This window comes from Mesoplodon bidens (assembly GCF_964165515.1).
Source record: "Mesoplodon bidens genome assembly, chromosome: 11".
Classification (NCBI taxonomy): Eukaryota; Metazoa; Chordata; class Mammalia; order Artiodactyla; family Ziphiidae; genus Mesoplodon; species Mesoplodon bidens.
The window spans coordinates 57,939,666-57,955,964 of record NC_138167.1 but is presented as its reverse complement, the minus strand read 5'-3'; positions in this window follow the sequence as shown (position 1 = coordinate 57,955,964).

Genomic DNA, 16,299 nt, shown 5'->3' with positions numbered 1-16,299 from the left:
GATTCACAGCAGGACTTTAGGCTTTAAGTGCTTTGCCCTCCCACCGCCCCCCTCAATTTCACTTCCACTGGCAGCTTCATTTATGAGTCCCATGATGTGCTGGCTTCTCCAAACTTCAAACCGGACAAGAGATCACAGATGTGCTCCACACGAGGGTTTCCCGTCTGCATACTTACCTCTGCGGCGGGTCTGGTGTGGGAGCGCTGGTCTCTGGGTGAGGGGCTCCTGTTACAGAGTCACCCTGCCTTGGGCGTCCAGCAAGAACTATTCACAGACGGAACAAAAGCCTGGCAGAACTGCACTTAAGCCAGGCAAGGAGGACCGCTTCCTGAATTTCAATGAGGGCATGAAGCAAGGGATGCTGGAAAGTTCTTGGTGGTTGTATAACTGCTGGCCCAGAGTTCCGCTCCATCCTGCACCAACCCCGCCAGGAGCAGAGGGGCCTCGTCAGGTCCCCTGGAGGCAGACAGGTTGCAGGCGCTGGGGTGGGCATCTCGGAAGAAAAGGTGTACCCGAGTGCAGAACTGCACCAAGCACAGGATCCTGGCGGGCCGGAGGGCCGGGTACCTGTTTTGGAAACAAACACATTTTTATCCAAAGCCTTATTCTCCATCCTTTCTGGCAGCCCTTTTCCATCCCCTGTGATCACACAACGAACACCTCCTTCACAAGGTCTCACACACATTTGCACTCAACGTGGCTGACCTGGCCCTTGAACTGCTTGGGATTCTGACCCGCGGGTTCCTGTGGGCAGCGCCGGGTCCTGCTGTGCCCTTTCTTTCTGCTCACCAAGCAGAGGGAAAGGACGGGAGGGCACTTCGCCCAGAGACGCTGGCGCCCCACAATTACAGCACCAGTCTTTGTGCTCACAGGAGCGCTTAAATGGCTCTAAACAAGAGCATTCTGCAAAGCCGGCTCCTCAGACCACAAGCCCACATCAGGCTTGAGCAAAGGCTTCAGTTTCCAATCATGGGATGCTCTGTTGTCTTCATTTTTCAACCAATCAAGAAGGATTCGAATTAATTTTCACAAACTGTGAAGTCAAGAAGGGATTTTAAATAGATTGAAAAACCCCCCAAACCTCCTTCTTAACTGTCTTTTAAAGCAGTAAGTGGAACTAGCAGGAAATGTCCGACCAATGGAGCTCTTCACTTCTCTCTTTGTTTGAAGAAAAGCATTCAGCAGGTTTCACCATTTCTGTGCCTTTCCAAAGTTGTTCTCTAAGAAATCAAAGAAGCTGCCTTGAATTAGAGATCATAGGACAAACACCACCCAAAGCGTCCTGGGAAGAACTTCCTCGTGTCTGGCGGCAACACCAGTTTCTAGAACAAGCCCCGATCCCTCACACAAACTCTGGCTCCTCAAGAGCCCTTCCTCTGCCTTCCACTGCCGACGTCCCGCTCATGCTTCAACATTCGCCTCGCCGTTCAGCGAACATCTGCAAAGTGAACAGGGCAGGCCATGGTCCTTCTCACATGGAGTCCACAATCTAATGGGGGGAAGGGCGCACACAAGAAGAATAAATGGGTGTGTTCTATGGTGACGTACTTGACTCTCTCTGGGACAGCAAATAAGTCCAGGGAGGGGATGAAGGTGCTACCTGGGGAGACAAGGAAGGCCTCACTGGGAAGGAAGCGAGGCGGGCAGGGAGCAGAGTTGCTGCAGGTGCAAAGGCCCTGAGGTGGCAAGGCTAGAGGATGGTGGGCACGAGGATCACATGAGGTAAGGTGCAGGTGAGGCCTCCAGGGACGAGGCACCTGTGGACACGGAGACAGGCTTGGCTTTGACTCTGAGATGGACTTGCTCGGAAGCTCTGGGCAGAAGAGTCCAGCTGGGAGGAGCACAGGCTGCAGGGCAGCAGGTGAGAGCAGGTCCTGGCGGGGATGGAGGTAGAGCGGTGGGGGTGGTGAGAAGTGACAGGATTCTCAATAGACTTTCACAAGCCAACCTGATCTGCCGTTCCAGCGACGTGGGGTGAGGAGGGCAGGAGTTCAGGAGACGGGAAGGTTCTTGGCCTGAGCGGTGCAGCTGGAGCTGCCTCACCTGGGATGGAGAAGACAGAGGTCAGGAGTTTCGTTTTGATGATGAGGCTGAGGTGTCTGTTGGATGTCAAGTGGATCTGCTGATGAGGTGGAGTGGAAGAGTCCAGAATCCAGGGGAGGTTTGGGCTGTTGGATGGGAGGGGCAGCCCTGTGACGTGGAAGCTCCCACGCACGTCACCCTGGCTCTGGCACCCTGCAGGAAGCCCGGCCCAGCTCCCCAGCCCCCGTGTTGCACGCTCTTGTTCTGGGACGTCTCTCCCCACTTATCCAATAAATCCCCAGGGCCTTTCCCACTTCCTTGTGTATTCCCAGCAATGAGCCCAAGACAGGGACTTAGCAGTGCTTCATATCATTTAAGGAACGAGTATCTCCCCACCTCTCAGGAAGGGGTTGTAATTACACTGTGCATCTATGGAGAGGCGAGGCCCAGGCTGTCGATCAGACTGAGGGATCTGACCCAGTAAAACAAAAACATGCCCGTCAAAGCTAAATTGGACCCCAGCCAACAATACCAGGATACCCATGGTTCCCAACAGTACATGGAACATTTGTGAAAGGAGACAAGGAGGAAAGCCTCGATACATTTTTTAAATTAATTCATCCAGGTTTTATTGTCTGACCATGACAAAATTAAATTAGAAATTATTAACAGAAAAATATCTGGAAAATCCTCAAATATTTAGAAACTAAACAATATGCTGCTAAAATAACCCCATGGGTCAAAGAAGAAATCACAAAGGAAATTAGAAACTGAAGGAAAATGAAAATACAACACGTCAAATTTTGTACAATGCAGCTGAGTCGGAGCTTACAGAAATTTGTACTTTTAAACACTTATATCGAAAATGAAGAAAGTTCCAAAATTCATTATCTAATTTTTCACCTTAAAAAGTTAGAAAAGCACAAATCAAAGTAGAAGAAGAAGAAGGAGGTGGAGGACGAGAGAGGCAGTAGAGGCGGGCAGGGGTGGGAGAGGAGGAAGAAGACAAAAACAGGAAATAACAAATAGAGAAAAACCAATGAAACCAAGAGGTGTTTTCTGAAAAAACAAATAAAACTGATAAACCTGTAGCTAGACTGATGAAGACAAACAAGAGGGTAGACATAAATTACCAATATCAGGCACGAAAGATGGTTCATCACAATGGATCACACAGACATAAAAAGGATGGTAAGGAAATACTGTGAACAATTTATGCTAATAATTTGACACCTTGGATGAAATGGACAAATCCCATAAAAGATGAAATTACCAAAGTTTATGCAATATTGCTCAATACTGGCGACTTAAATAGCCCTTTAACTATTGAATTTATTGAATTTGTTAAAGCAGATGTACAATGTATGTCTGATAGGCCACAAGGCAGGCTGTTCTAGTTAGCGTAGAGTTCAAGCCAAATCAGGTATAAGCCAGAAGGACTTCCCCACACCTCAATATGTGAAAATTTCTTCATCACTCAGGAGCAAAGATGCCACCCTTGACCACACATTACCAAGTTGAATCGATACACAAAAATATAATAAACAATGACCAAGTTGAGTTTTCCCAGAAAAGCAGGGGTGGCTTAACATTTGAAAAATCAATCAGTATGGTTCACTCTCATTAACACCCTAAAACAGAAAAACGACATGATCACTTCAATAGATACAGAAAAAAGCATTTGAGAAAATTCCACACCCAAGCGCGATAAGAACTCTCAGAAAAATAGGAACAGAGGGAACTTCCTCAACTTGAGAAAGGGTATCTGCCAAAGCTACACCTAACAGCTCAGAGTGGTGAAATGCTCAGCCTTCCACCCTCCCCAGATGGAGGGAAGAAGGCCCACCTGCGCGAAGCCCTGCCCACCAGCGCACGCCTTGAGCGCCAGGCATGACGTCACTCCCACGCTGCGCACCAACGGTCAGCAACCGGCAACCACTCGCAGTTAACAGGCTCGGCGCGCGCAACACCCCCATTGGCCAAGCTCGACCAGGCCTCTGCGCAGGCGCGGGCGCCACAACCCTATTGGCCAAGCTCGAGGGCACGCAGGCGCAGGCTCGGTCACGGCGACCCCATTGGCTGAGGGCGGCGGGAGCGGCGTGCCGCGTGCGGGCGCCTAGGGCGGCGGAGGGCGTGGCGGCGGAGACGAGCGGCCGAGCCATGCTGCGCCTCGCGGGCAAGCTGGTGGCTTTCTTCTGGAGGAGGGCGGAAGAACCCGAGGAGGAGGCCGGGCCGCGGGGGCCCGAGCTCGCAGAAGGTGCCTCGCGGGAAGGGCCGGTACGCGCGGCCTCCTGAGCCGCCCAGCCGGACAGTGGACCGTGGACTGTGGACGGGCACGGGGGTGGGGGGGCGGCTGGTGACCTAGTGAGAGCTGCTGAGGCCCTCAAAGCCTGGTTCCTGCGCCTGGTGGGGCGGGGGTGGGGGAGGAGCGTGGTCCGAGCCGGGTCCCAGGGCGTTAGTGTGACGAGATTGGGATTTGAGAGCTTTTGCTTGTTTTCTAACTCGAAGCTGAGGCATGTCTGTCCCGTGATGATCTCTTCTTTGCAGTGTAACTTAAACAGGCCTTCTCATTACGTAATAGCATTTTACGGCTTTTGGGGTCTGTGCCTCCTTGTTTCCGCTTTGTGTTTTCATGCGCCAGGAGCGCCTTGACACGTCGTCCCTGCACGGCTTCCCGTTCTCTCTGTGTCAGCGTCCCTTGCGGTTGCGTACTTCGACAGCTCTGGAAAGTGTAATCTGGCTGTCTTAAACTGTCGTTTTAGAGTCTCGTGGCCTCCTCCTCCTGTTTTCTTGAAATTGTTTTCGAACCCGTCTTCCTGAAGTACAAGCTGTACTTCTGTTTCTGCCACATCGTCCCTCCCTGCACCCAGAATTACACAGTTGCTTTTCCCCAAGGCTCTTTGCATTTCCTCCCAATTCCTCTTTCTATCTGAGACTTGAACGCCCGGTAGTGATTCTCTAGTTGCCTTCTCTAACCTCTAAAAGACGAAATTCTCCGCAAGAGAAGCCAGAACATCAGCCGTGGAGTTACTTGTTAAGGCAGCACGCTAAAAGCCATCTCTACCCAGAGTTGTTCACGCCTCTTTAGCTAACTTTGCCACCTGGAGTAAGTCGCTTCATCCGTCAGCACGGATCTTGTCTGTAAAATGTGGCCCTTCAATAACAGTCGGAGTTCCGGCCAGGCTTCTGCGGGCTTCCGTGGCTGGGCCGTGCCCTGGGCACTTGGGTGTCTTCTGTGTCTGAGAAGGAGCAGACGAGGTGCTGTGCAGACTCGGAGCATGGGTTCTGGCCAGGGTCTCTGAGCGGATGAGGGCAGGCCCTGCTCTATGCCAGACTTGCCCCCCAGGCCCAGAACGTCCTCCAGCGCCGGGTTTGGTGAAATCACACAGAATCGCCTGACCGTGCTGCTGGTGGTATTGATAACAGCGGTAATGAGGGTGCACAGTAGCCACTCCCCTGATGCTGCTGTAACGCTAACAGCAATTTACGATGCCCCCAAGCTGTGCCAGCCGCTCAGACGTCTACGCGTTGCACGTTTCTGTCACGTAATAACCCTCACACAGCTCTCTCGGACAGAGACTATAACTGTCCCTGTTTTACAAGTGAGGACAGGCACGGGGTGGTTAAAGACCTAGCCCCGGGTTCCACAAATGGCTGGGGAAGAACTGGCCCTCAGACGCAGATAGCCTCTCCCCACCGAGCCCACTGCCTGTGCCCCTGGGAGGAGCCTGGGTCGTCTGCCTCCAAGACCCTACTTTCTGAGCCCCCCAGTCTCCAGGGACGTTCTCAGCCCACAGGGCTCCTAGCCCCGCGGATGCTCTGGGGGACTTAACTGTAATGTGCACTTGATTTGTGGTCAATATAACCTCTCTGTTTACCCGTCTTAGGTGACACCAAGTTGAAAACTGTCCAGGGTGTCGTGACAAGGTACTGCAGCGATTATGGCATGATTGATGATTTGATCTACTTCTCCAGTGAGGCTTTGCCTAGCAAAGTGCTTCTAAATGTTGGACAGGAAGTTATTGCAGTTGTGGAAGAGAATAAGGTATCGAATGGACTGAAAGCAATCCGGGTAAGGCCTGAGTTCATGAGGAAGCCTCTCTACACCGTGGGCTTCACGCCGCTGTCCTCCTGTTCAGTTACCTCTCAGAGACAACCTGTAGTTTTATGCCATGGAGAGAAACACTGTTACCACTTCTGTATCCACTCTTCTAGTCTTTTTAAAAGGTATTGTTAAAAATAACTATTTGGATCCTTTGTTATCCAGTTAGCAAAGATAATTAATGAACTCTACTATTCAGCAACTGTTTCTTTAGAAAAATTGTTTTTGTACTCTGATTTCCTGGAAGTATAATTGTTAGTCAGAGAGTATGCACATTTAACATTTTAATGGTTATCATCAAATTATCCTTCAGTAACACTGCACTAATTATCCTCAGGGGCAGGATGACACACTTGTTACTCACGTTGGCAAAAGGATGTGGACATAACTGATCTTGGAAATCTGCACCAATCACTTTGAAAAGGGATCTTATAATTTTAATTTGCACTTAAGCCTTAAAGTAGATTACATTTTCACATTTTTTCTCTGAGTTATTTTAGTGTCCTTTTATCATTTTTTTGTTGGGTTCAACTTTTTAAAATTAAACTTCCTACATTATGGAAATTAGACATTTTTAAGCAAAATTATTATATGAAAGTGTTGCAAGTGTTTCCTCCGAGATCATCTTGTGACTTTGTTTTATAAAGTCTCATTTTATGGGCTTCCCTGGTGGCGCAGTGGTTGAGAGTCCGCCTGCCCATGCAGGGGACATGGGTTCATGCCCCAGTCCGGGAAGATCCCACATGCCACGGAGCAGCTGAGCCCGTGAGCCATGGCTGCTGAGCCTGCATGTCCGGAGCCTGTGCTCCACAACGGGAGAGGCCACAGCAGTGAGAGGCCTGCGTACCACCAAAAAAAAAAAAAAAGTCTCATTTTATGTAGTTAACATGTCTGTCTTTTCCATGTGACTCTTGGGCTCTGTACGAATCCTTAGAGAGGCTTTTCCCACTTTTCATTAGACATGCACTCAGGTTTTCCTGTGAAAATTGTTTATGGACATTTAAATGTTTAATTTACCTGGAACTTGCTGGATGTACAGACTGAAAGAAGGAGCCAGACGTTTCTTCCCCGGTAGCGCACCAGTCATCCGCTGAGTGGTCCACTCTTTCCTACTGAGTGGGAAGGTCCCTTTCTCACACACCAGAATCCCATCTGCCTGGGACCCTGTCTGGACCCTGTCGGTTCCCTGTTGGTTCTGATGCCTGCACGTGGCCCACGTGGCATGGTTGTATCCTCAGGTGGCAGGCTGGTTTCTCTCTTCCTTTTCTTTGTGGATGGCCTTCTCTGGGCTCTCCCCTCGCTGTTGATAAACGTTAGAGCAATCCTGCTATTTCTCCTCCTTGGCTCAGACTCACCTGGACCAGCACTGAGTGTGTGGATCCATTTAGGTCAAGTGACATGTGGATCATAGCAGGTCTTCTCCAGCTACAAATTATGTCCGTCCACTTACTTAAGCCTTCCTTTGTGTTCTTTTTGTTCACTTCAGTTCTGCAGATTCCTTGTGAAGTTTATTTTTGAAAATTGTAATGTTTTTGTTCCATTATCAATATAATTTTTCTTTGTATTTTCAAATTAATCTTTTTCTTTCCCTCTAGGAAATCTGTTGATTTTTCTCTTATGTAATTTGGTATCTGGCAAACTTACTGAGCTCCACTACTTTTTAAAATGGTCAAGACATACTTTGTTACTATTACATTTTAGTAAGTGCCATCTACCAGCCATGTGTGGCTATTTAAATTTAAGTGTATTAAAACTAAATAAAATTTAGAATTAATTCCTCAGTTTCACAAGCCACATTTCAAGCACTGAAAGTAGCTGGTGGCACCAAATTGGATGGCGCGAATGTAGAACGTCTGTGTAGTGGCTGAAGGGCCTGCAGGGTTGCTCTGGCCGGGAACATGCCGCCAGTGCGGAGCAGGCGCTTCCTCCTTGCTCTGCACCTGCACTTGGACTCCTCAGGCCAAGTACTTCCCTTGTTTGTTTTTAGCTTTTCTGGAAGATGCTTGAATCACTTGATTTACCAACATTTAACAGTAATAACTGACTTCCATTGTGAAAGTTGTGGAATTGGCTCATTTGCTCTACCCTCTGGATTTGTTTGATCATTTTTTTTTTTTTTTTTGCGGTACGCGGGCCTCTCACTGTTGTGGCCTCTCCCGTTGCAGAACACAGGCTCCGGACAAGCAGGCTCAGCGGCCATGGCTCACAGGCCCAGCCGCTCCACGGCATGTGGGATCTTCCCAGACTGGGGCACGAACCCGTGTCCCCTGCACTGGCAGGCGGACTCTCAACCACCGCCACCAGGGAAGCCCTGTTTGCTCATTTTTTATTCAGGTTTTTTTATTGTGGTAAAATATGCATAACATAAAATTAATTTTAATTTTTAATGCCATTCAGTGGCACTAAGTACATTCATGTTGTGCGCTCATACCCACTGTCTATTTTCAAAACTTTTCATCATCCCAAATATAAACTCTATACCCATTAAACAATAATCCACTATTCTACTTTCTGTCTCTATAAATTTGACTATCCTGGGTACCTCATGTAAGTGGAATCGTATAATATTAGTCCTTTTGTGTCTGCCTTATTAGACTTAGAATAATATTTTCAAGGCATATCCGTGTAGCATGTATCAGAACTTCATTCCTTATTATGGCTAAATAATATTCCATTGTATGTATAGATTACATTTTGTTTCTCCACTCACCTGTTTATGGGCACTTGTGTTGTTTCTACTTTCTGGCTGTTGTGGATAATGCTGCTGTGAAAAGTACTTTCTGAGTCCCAGTTTTCAATTCTTTTGGGTCTATACCTTGGAGTAGAATTGCATGGTCATATGGTAATCCTATATTTAATTTTTTGAGGAACTGCCAAAATTTCCCCAGTGGCTGCACCATTTTACATTCCCACCAGCAGCACAGGGGTTCCAGTTTCTCCACATCTCCACCAACATGAATTATTTTCCATTTTTTTGATAGTAGCCACTCTAGTGGATGTGAAGGGGTGTTTTATTGTGGTTTTGATTTATATTTCCCTAATAATTAGTGATGTTGAGCATCTTTTCATGTGTTTATTGGTCATTTATATATCTTCTTTGGAGAAATGTCTTTTCAGTTCCTTTGCTTATGTTTTAATCAGGTTGTTTATTCTGTTGTTGAGTTGTAGAAGTTTTTTTTAATGTATTCTGGATATTAATCCCTTATCAGATACGTGGTTTACAAATATTTCCTCCCATTCTGTGAATTTTTTAACTTTTTCTTAATGTCAGTAATATTCTTTGATGCACCAAAGTTTTAAATTTTGATGGAGGGCTCCCCTGGTGGCGCAGTGGTTGAGAGTCTGCCTGCCGATGCAGGGGACACGGGTTCGTGCCCCGGTCCGGGAGGATCCCACATGCCGCAGAGCGGCTGGGCCTGTGAGCCGTGGCCGCTGAGCCTGCACGTCCGGGGCCTGTGCTCCACAACGGGAGAGGCCATAGCAGTGAGAGTCCCACGTACCACCAAAAAAAAAAAAAAAATTTGATGGAGTACAATTTATCTTTTTTTAATAGCCTATGCCTTTGATGTCACACTTAAAAAAATCATTAACTAATCCAAGATCATGAAGATTTTCTCCTGTGCTTTCTTCTAAGGGTTTTATAGTTTTAGTTCTTAAATTTAAGTCTTTGACCCACTTCTGAATTAATTTTTGAATATGGTATTGGATGAGGGTTTGACTTCATTCTTTTGCACGCTGAGAGCCAGTCCCACCACCATTTTCTGAGAAGACTGCACAACAGGGAAAACCTTTTCCCTGTTGAAGGGTCTTGGCACCTTTGTTGGCACCTTTGACCATATATGTGAGGGTTTATTTCTGGGCTCTTTATTCTATTTCATTGGTATTTTGTCTGTCTTTACACTCTTTTAATTACTGTAGCTTTTTTTTTTTTTTTTTTTTTTTTTTTTTTTTTTTTTTTTCTTTTTGCGGTATGCGGGCCTCTCACTGTTGTGGCCTCTCCCGTTGCGGAGCACAGGCTCCGGATGCGCAGGCCCAGCGGCCATGGCTCACGGGCCCAGCCGCTCCGCGGCATATGGGATCCTCCCAGACCGGGGCACGAACCCGTATCCCCTGCATCGGCAGGCGGACTCTCAACCACTGCGCCACCAGGGAGGCCCACTGTAGCTTTGTAGTAAGGTTTTTTTGGGTTTTTTGTTTTGTTTTGTTTTTTACTTTTTTTTTTTTTTTTTTTTTTGCCTGCATTCAGTCTTTGTTGCTGCGCACAGGCTTTTCTCTGGTTGCAGCGAGCGGGGGCTACTCTTCGTTGCGGTGCGTGCGCTTCTCATTGTGGTGGCTTCTCGTTGTGGAGCACGGGCTCTAGGCATGTGGGCTTCAGTAGTTGTGGCACGTGGGCTCAGTAGTTGTGGCTCGCAGGCTCTAGGGTGCAGGCTCAGTCGCTGTGGGGCATGGGCTTAGTTGCTCTGAGGCATATGGGATCTTCCCGGACCAGGGCTTGAACCCATGTCTCCTGCATTGGCAGGTGGATTCTTAACCACTGCGCCACCAGGGAAGCCCTTGTAGTAAGTTTTGAAATCAAAAAGTGTGAGTCCTCCAACTTTGCTCTTACTTTTCAAGATTGTTTTGGCTATTCAACGTTACTCGAGATTCCATATGAATTCTGGGTTGGGTTTTTCTATTTCTGCAAAAACCATCATTGGGATTTTGATAGAGATTGCATTGAATCCATAGATTGCTTTGGGTAGTATTGATGTCTTAATGTTAATCCATGAACCTGAGATGTGTTTCCATTTATTTGTGTCTTCTCTGACTTGCAGCCACATTTTGTAGTTTTCAGTGTACAGGTCTTCCACCTCCTTGGTTAAATTTATTCCTAAGTGTTTTATTCTTTTTGATGCTATCATAAATGGAATTGTTTCCTCAGTTTCCTTTTTTGAATTGTTCATTGCAAAGTGTATAGAAATACAACTGATTTTTGTATATTGATTTCATATGCTGGAACTTTGCTGAGTTCGTTTATTAGCTCTAACAGGTGTTTTGTAGGTTCTTTAGTGTTTTCTGTATGTAAGATCATGTCATCTATAAATAGATAATTTTCTTCTTCCTTTCCAATTTGGATACTAAAATGTCTCCTTCTTGCCTAATTGCTCTGGCTGGGACTTCCAGTATTCTGTTGAACAGAAGTGGTGAAACAGGCATCCTTGCCTTGTTCCTTATCCTTGGGGGAAAGCTTTCAGTCTCTCACCACTAAGTGTCATGTGAGCTGTGGGTTTTTCATACGTGGCCTTTATCCTATTGAGGAAGTTACAGTCTCTTCCTATTGGATTGAGTGTTTTTATTGTGTAAAGGTGTTGAGTTATGTCAGATGCTTTTTCTGTATCAGCTGAGATGATCATATATTTTTTCCTTAGTTCTACCAGTGTGCTGGATGGTACTGACTGGTTTTTATTTGTTGAACCACGTTTGCGTTCTCGGGTAAACCCCCCCTCCATCGTGGTGTGCAACGCATTTCTTACGCAGCTGCATTCAGTTTGCCAGTATTTCATTGAGGATTTTTGCCTCAGTGTTTATAAGGGGGTCTCGGCCAGAAGTTTGCTTTCCTTGGAGTCCTCACTATGTCTTAAGTAGCAGTTTGCCTGTCTTGCAGGTGGAAGCCGTCTCAGATGAATGGGAAGACAACAGCAAGAGCCACGGCAGAGGGCTCTCCGACTCCAGCCCCCGAGTGCTGGTCGGCTGTGTGACCTCGCTGATGGGCGGCGCCGGCTACATTAACCAGACCACGTACTTCTCCCTGGAGAGTGTGTGTGAAGGTACGCGGGATGCGTTTCTGCTTCATGTTTAAAATTAGGTTTTGTGAGGTTTTTTTTAAATGTTCATAACGAGATGTGAGATGGACCAGGGCCCGGTTTTCGTCTGCCAGGTCTTCAGAGTGTTGCCCTTAAAGCCTCTGCCCAGCATCTGGTTCCTCGTATCTGGATCTCATCCCAGGACTCTGACATCCCACCCCACCCCCCACCCCACACCACCCTGAGGCTGGAGCTCTTTACCCCAGATGCCCGCCTGCTCTGCCCCCAGGCCTGCCCTGTATGGACCAGCCAGCCTTGCCCTTTCCCTTCTGGTCTGTTTGGGCACTGGCTTTGCCGCGGGTGCTCTCTAGCTGGGTTGCCTTTGTGCATCTGTCAGTCTGCTTGAAACACCCGCCGACCCGGAAGCCAGTGCTTCAGGAGCTTTGCCTCCAGTGGTGTTGTGCTGCGGCCTGTGGTGCAGCGCGGCCCCGCTGTTGAGTAGCAGTGTCCGCAGGTGGTTGGGCTGCTGTGTGCTCGTCACCAGCTTTCTTGAGAAACAGACTCCATATTTCATTAGGCACTGTTGTTTTTTGAGCTTAACTGCTGCAAAAATGTTTATTACAAAACAACCAAAAGGTTATCACCGGTTGTGGCTACACCGTGTGCCGCGCCCAACCTGTCCAGACCACTCTTTCCCACTTCACATCAGGATGGCTTGGCTGCCACCTCACGTCACTGCCCCTGCCATTTCCCCGCTTTCCCGGCCACCCTACCAGCTCCCTGGCACACCGAGGGGCTCCCCCTCCTGAGCTGGGATGCCTGTAGCCGCCCAGGCCTCAGGTCTGAGCATATCTCCTTGTGTCACCGTGCACCCTGGGTGTCCCTGATGGGGAGGGTACTCACAGTGTCTGCAACGAGCTAGCAGAGGAGTGTCACATGTACCCGCACCTCCTGGAGCCAGGGCTGCGGGTGGAGGGCTGCCATTCTGCCCACTTTGTTGCAGTTGTTGATGACACTTTGTTACGTTTTTCTTTGTAAGAACTTTGGGGAGTATCTGAAATCAGATGGGGTCCTGAGACTGTGCAGACCAGGTCCCCTGCCCTTGCCTTGTAGGCAGGAAGACAGGTTGGCCTGTAACAGCCTCTGCTCCGTTGGCGCGGGTAAATCTGGGGGAGAATCCAGGGGGGATACGCTGGTTCCTAACGGGAGCAGAGGGCACCTCTCTCAGCCGGTCGTGTGTCTCAGAACAGAGACGTAACTGCAGAGTGAGTTGTACACTTTGATGTTGCCTCACCAAGTAACATGCCCGGTTTCCCTGCCTTGGAGGTTTCAAGCCTTGCAAGGGGGACTGGGTGGAGGCCAAGTACTGGATCCGGCCAGGCACGTGGAGGAGTGAGGCCATCTCGGTGAAGCCACTGAGGTACAAGCGCGTGGACCGGGTAGGTGCTGAGCCTCGAGCGGCCCGGGGTCCTGGGAGCGATGGGAGGTCAGGATAAGTGAGGGTCCGTCTCGGGCAGAGAAGACCCTGATGTCTTACTGAGATCACCGGCGGCTGGCCTGCACACTCACATAGTTAAATTCTAGGTCACGAAGGGACGAGGAGTGTTAAAGCGTCTGATGATGGGGACGTGTGCAGTGGGGTGTGGGCTCTGCCCTCGCTCGTAGCAACGGCTGCGGTCTGGGGAGTGGGGACTGGACCAGAGGAGGGAATCGAGGTTGCAGGTGGAGGTGGAGGTGTGTGCTGGGCCTCGCTCCCTGCCCAGCCGGTCCCACTGGGGGCGTTGCTCCTCCTCTGAGACCAGACCTGAGCCTCACTGGCTGCGGCGGCCCCGTGCACACTGCCAGCCCCTGGTGCTGTGCTTGCAGGTCTGCGTGTCCAGCCTCTGTGGGAGGAACGGGGTGATCAACGACTACATCTTTTTCACCCTGGACTCCCTGACGCTCCCGGAAGGCTACGTGCCACAGAGGCACGACGTGGTCAGCGCGGTGGTGGTGGAGAGCAGCCAGTCGTGCTACATGTGGAGGGCCCTGTGCGTGGCCCCAGTGCAGAGGCGGTGAGGAGGCGGCGGCTCAGGGGACGGGGGCCTGGGGTGCATCTGAGAGCCCATTTAACAAGGCAGGGAGCAGACCGTCCAGGTCCTGAGCTGGCAGGGCTGGAAGGAGGGCTCTCCCGGGGATTGGGGGTCCTCACAGTCGCCTGAAGGCTGAGTGAAAAGTGAGGGAAAAGCTGCCTCTTGATCCTTAGTCTCATGTTGACGATCTTCGTATTTTCATGGATTTTGTGTGTCATGTCCGTTCACACGTCGGCATTTTGTAGAACATGTTGGACGTGGGCAGCTCTTTTTTTATTTTGGCGATGCCAGTTGCGTCATGCATGCAGGATCTAGTTCCCCAACCCGGGATCGAACCCAGGCCCCCTGCATTGGGAACGTGGAGTCTTACTCACTGGACCACCAGGGAAGTCCTGGTTGGTTCTTAAAATTACTGAATTTCCTGTATCTGGTTCTTCCTTCTGTGCGCCCGTGACTTCCTGCCTCTGACACGCGTGTTTCTGCAACAGGACAGGCCCTCTCGAGCTCCCGCCCGTCTCTGCTGCTCTTTCTCCGTAGTGCTTGTCTCAGGGAGCTCGTTACATGGTTTCTGAAGTCATTCTGTTTATTGTCTGATGTCCTCAGCGGAGCAGGTTGCTTGCGGGGAGGAGTGTCTCATGAGCCACAGGGCAGGCAGGCAGGGGAGCCCCGTCTCAGGAGGGCTGAGCTGCCCGGCACAGCTGGGAGGGATGTGCTGGGGGTGGGGTGTGGGCAGAAGGGGAACATGGTGAGGTGGGCCCTGCCGTGTCCAGACTGTCTGGTGGACACGTCCTCCTGCCCCACGGGACCTACCCTCCTTTTGGAGAATGACTGCCCGTCCTCGGAACAGTGAAGTGTGGGAGATGCATACCCTCGCCTCCTCCACCGGGAAGGCCCAGGAGGCCCGGGAGTTCTGGCTTCAGTCTGTCTGATGGGCCCAGGGGTGTGCGGACGTGAGGCCAAGCAGGCGCTTGTTTGCCAGGCATCTGTGCCGGGGTCTTGGAGGCCGAACCGGGGCCTCGGCTCCCTGCCGGCTCTGTGATCCTGCTGGCCATCGGCCACCTGGAGCAGAAGCTGGCGGCCCTGCCCACATTAGGTATCGTCACTCAGAACCTTGTGCCACTTTAAGGAAGCACCACGTTGTTGAAACGCGGGCTTCCTGATTGTTGTCTTTACAGCACAGTAACTGGGCTCCTGACGGCCGTGGGCAGGGGCGGATCGTGGGAAGGCAGCCAGGACTGGTGCAAACTGACCATCTGAGAGAAACAGCTGCCGTCTTGCCTGCAGGGCCAGTGTGTTGGTCGGAAGGGAGGCTGGGTCCCTGTTGTCGTGTCTGTCTGATTCTTCGCAGCACTTCCCTTAACCTGCTCTGTGACTCACCGTGTTTCCAGAGGACCCGCGTCTGCCGAATGGAGCGGGTGGGGGCAGGAGCGGAGGGCTCCCTGGCCGTGGGCGGTGAGCTTCGGGTGAGCCTCCCCGGGGGGCCTGGCTGCAGTGGACTCTGGCCCCTCCAGTGAGGAGAGCTGGTCCCCAGAAGGGTGACCAATCGGGCACTTACCCCAAGCTCCACGCGTCTGCCTCAAGCGGCCGTCTTCACGGGGCGAGGGAAGTCGTCACACCTTCATTTTCAGACACTGGCCGTGAGCCAACCCTAGCTCCTGTGCAGCCCCTCATCATCCCCCCGTCAGTGCGGGGCTGGGGGGAGCGGTGGAGGGGTCGCTGGCCCGGTAAGCAGTCAGGCCCCGCGTCCTGTCTGCCCAGCAGATGCCCCGCATGCTGTGGTCCCTGTGCTGCATCCTGACCGTGGTTTCCTCCCGGTTTAAAGGAGCCAGCTGTCCTGGCTCCACGGTGTTAGTCCCAAGTGAAGGATGCCACCCTGTACTCAGACGCACCGTCTGGCTGCCCGCTCAAGGGTCTGAAGGACAGCGAAGTGTTGTGTGCGAAGCAGGGCCCTGCACTCCTCCGAGCCAGGCCTGTAGCAGCGTCCAGCATCCCCGCTCCAGGCTCTGGGTGGGTTCTGCCCAGAACCCGCAGGTGGCTCCTGACTCCCGTCTTGGTGCTCCTCTGCCTGTCCATAAGCTGCTACGGCTGGCCATCTGCAAGGACAGATGACCGCTCCCACGGCCACCCCAGGCTGGGGCTGAGGCATGGCTGCATGATCTCGGGGCGGCCCCGGCCATGTGGATGAGGAGAGGAAGGTGGGGAGCGGGTGGCGGGCAGGGGCGTGTGGCCAGCAGGGAGTTAAGGGGGGCTGGCTGAGAGGGCATGGCTGCTGTGGTAGAGGGTGTCTCTGGGTGGCTGTGTGGACAGGGACCAGGTGTGA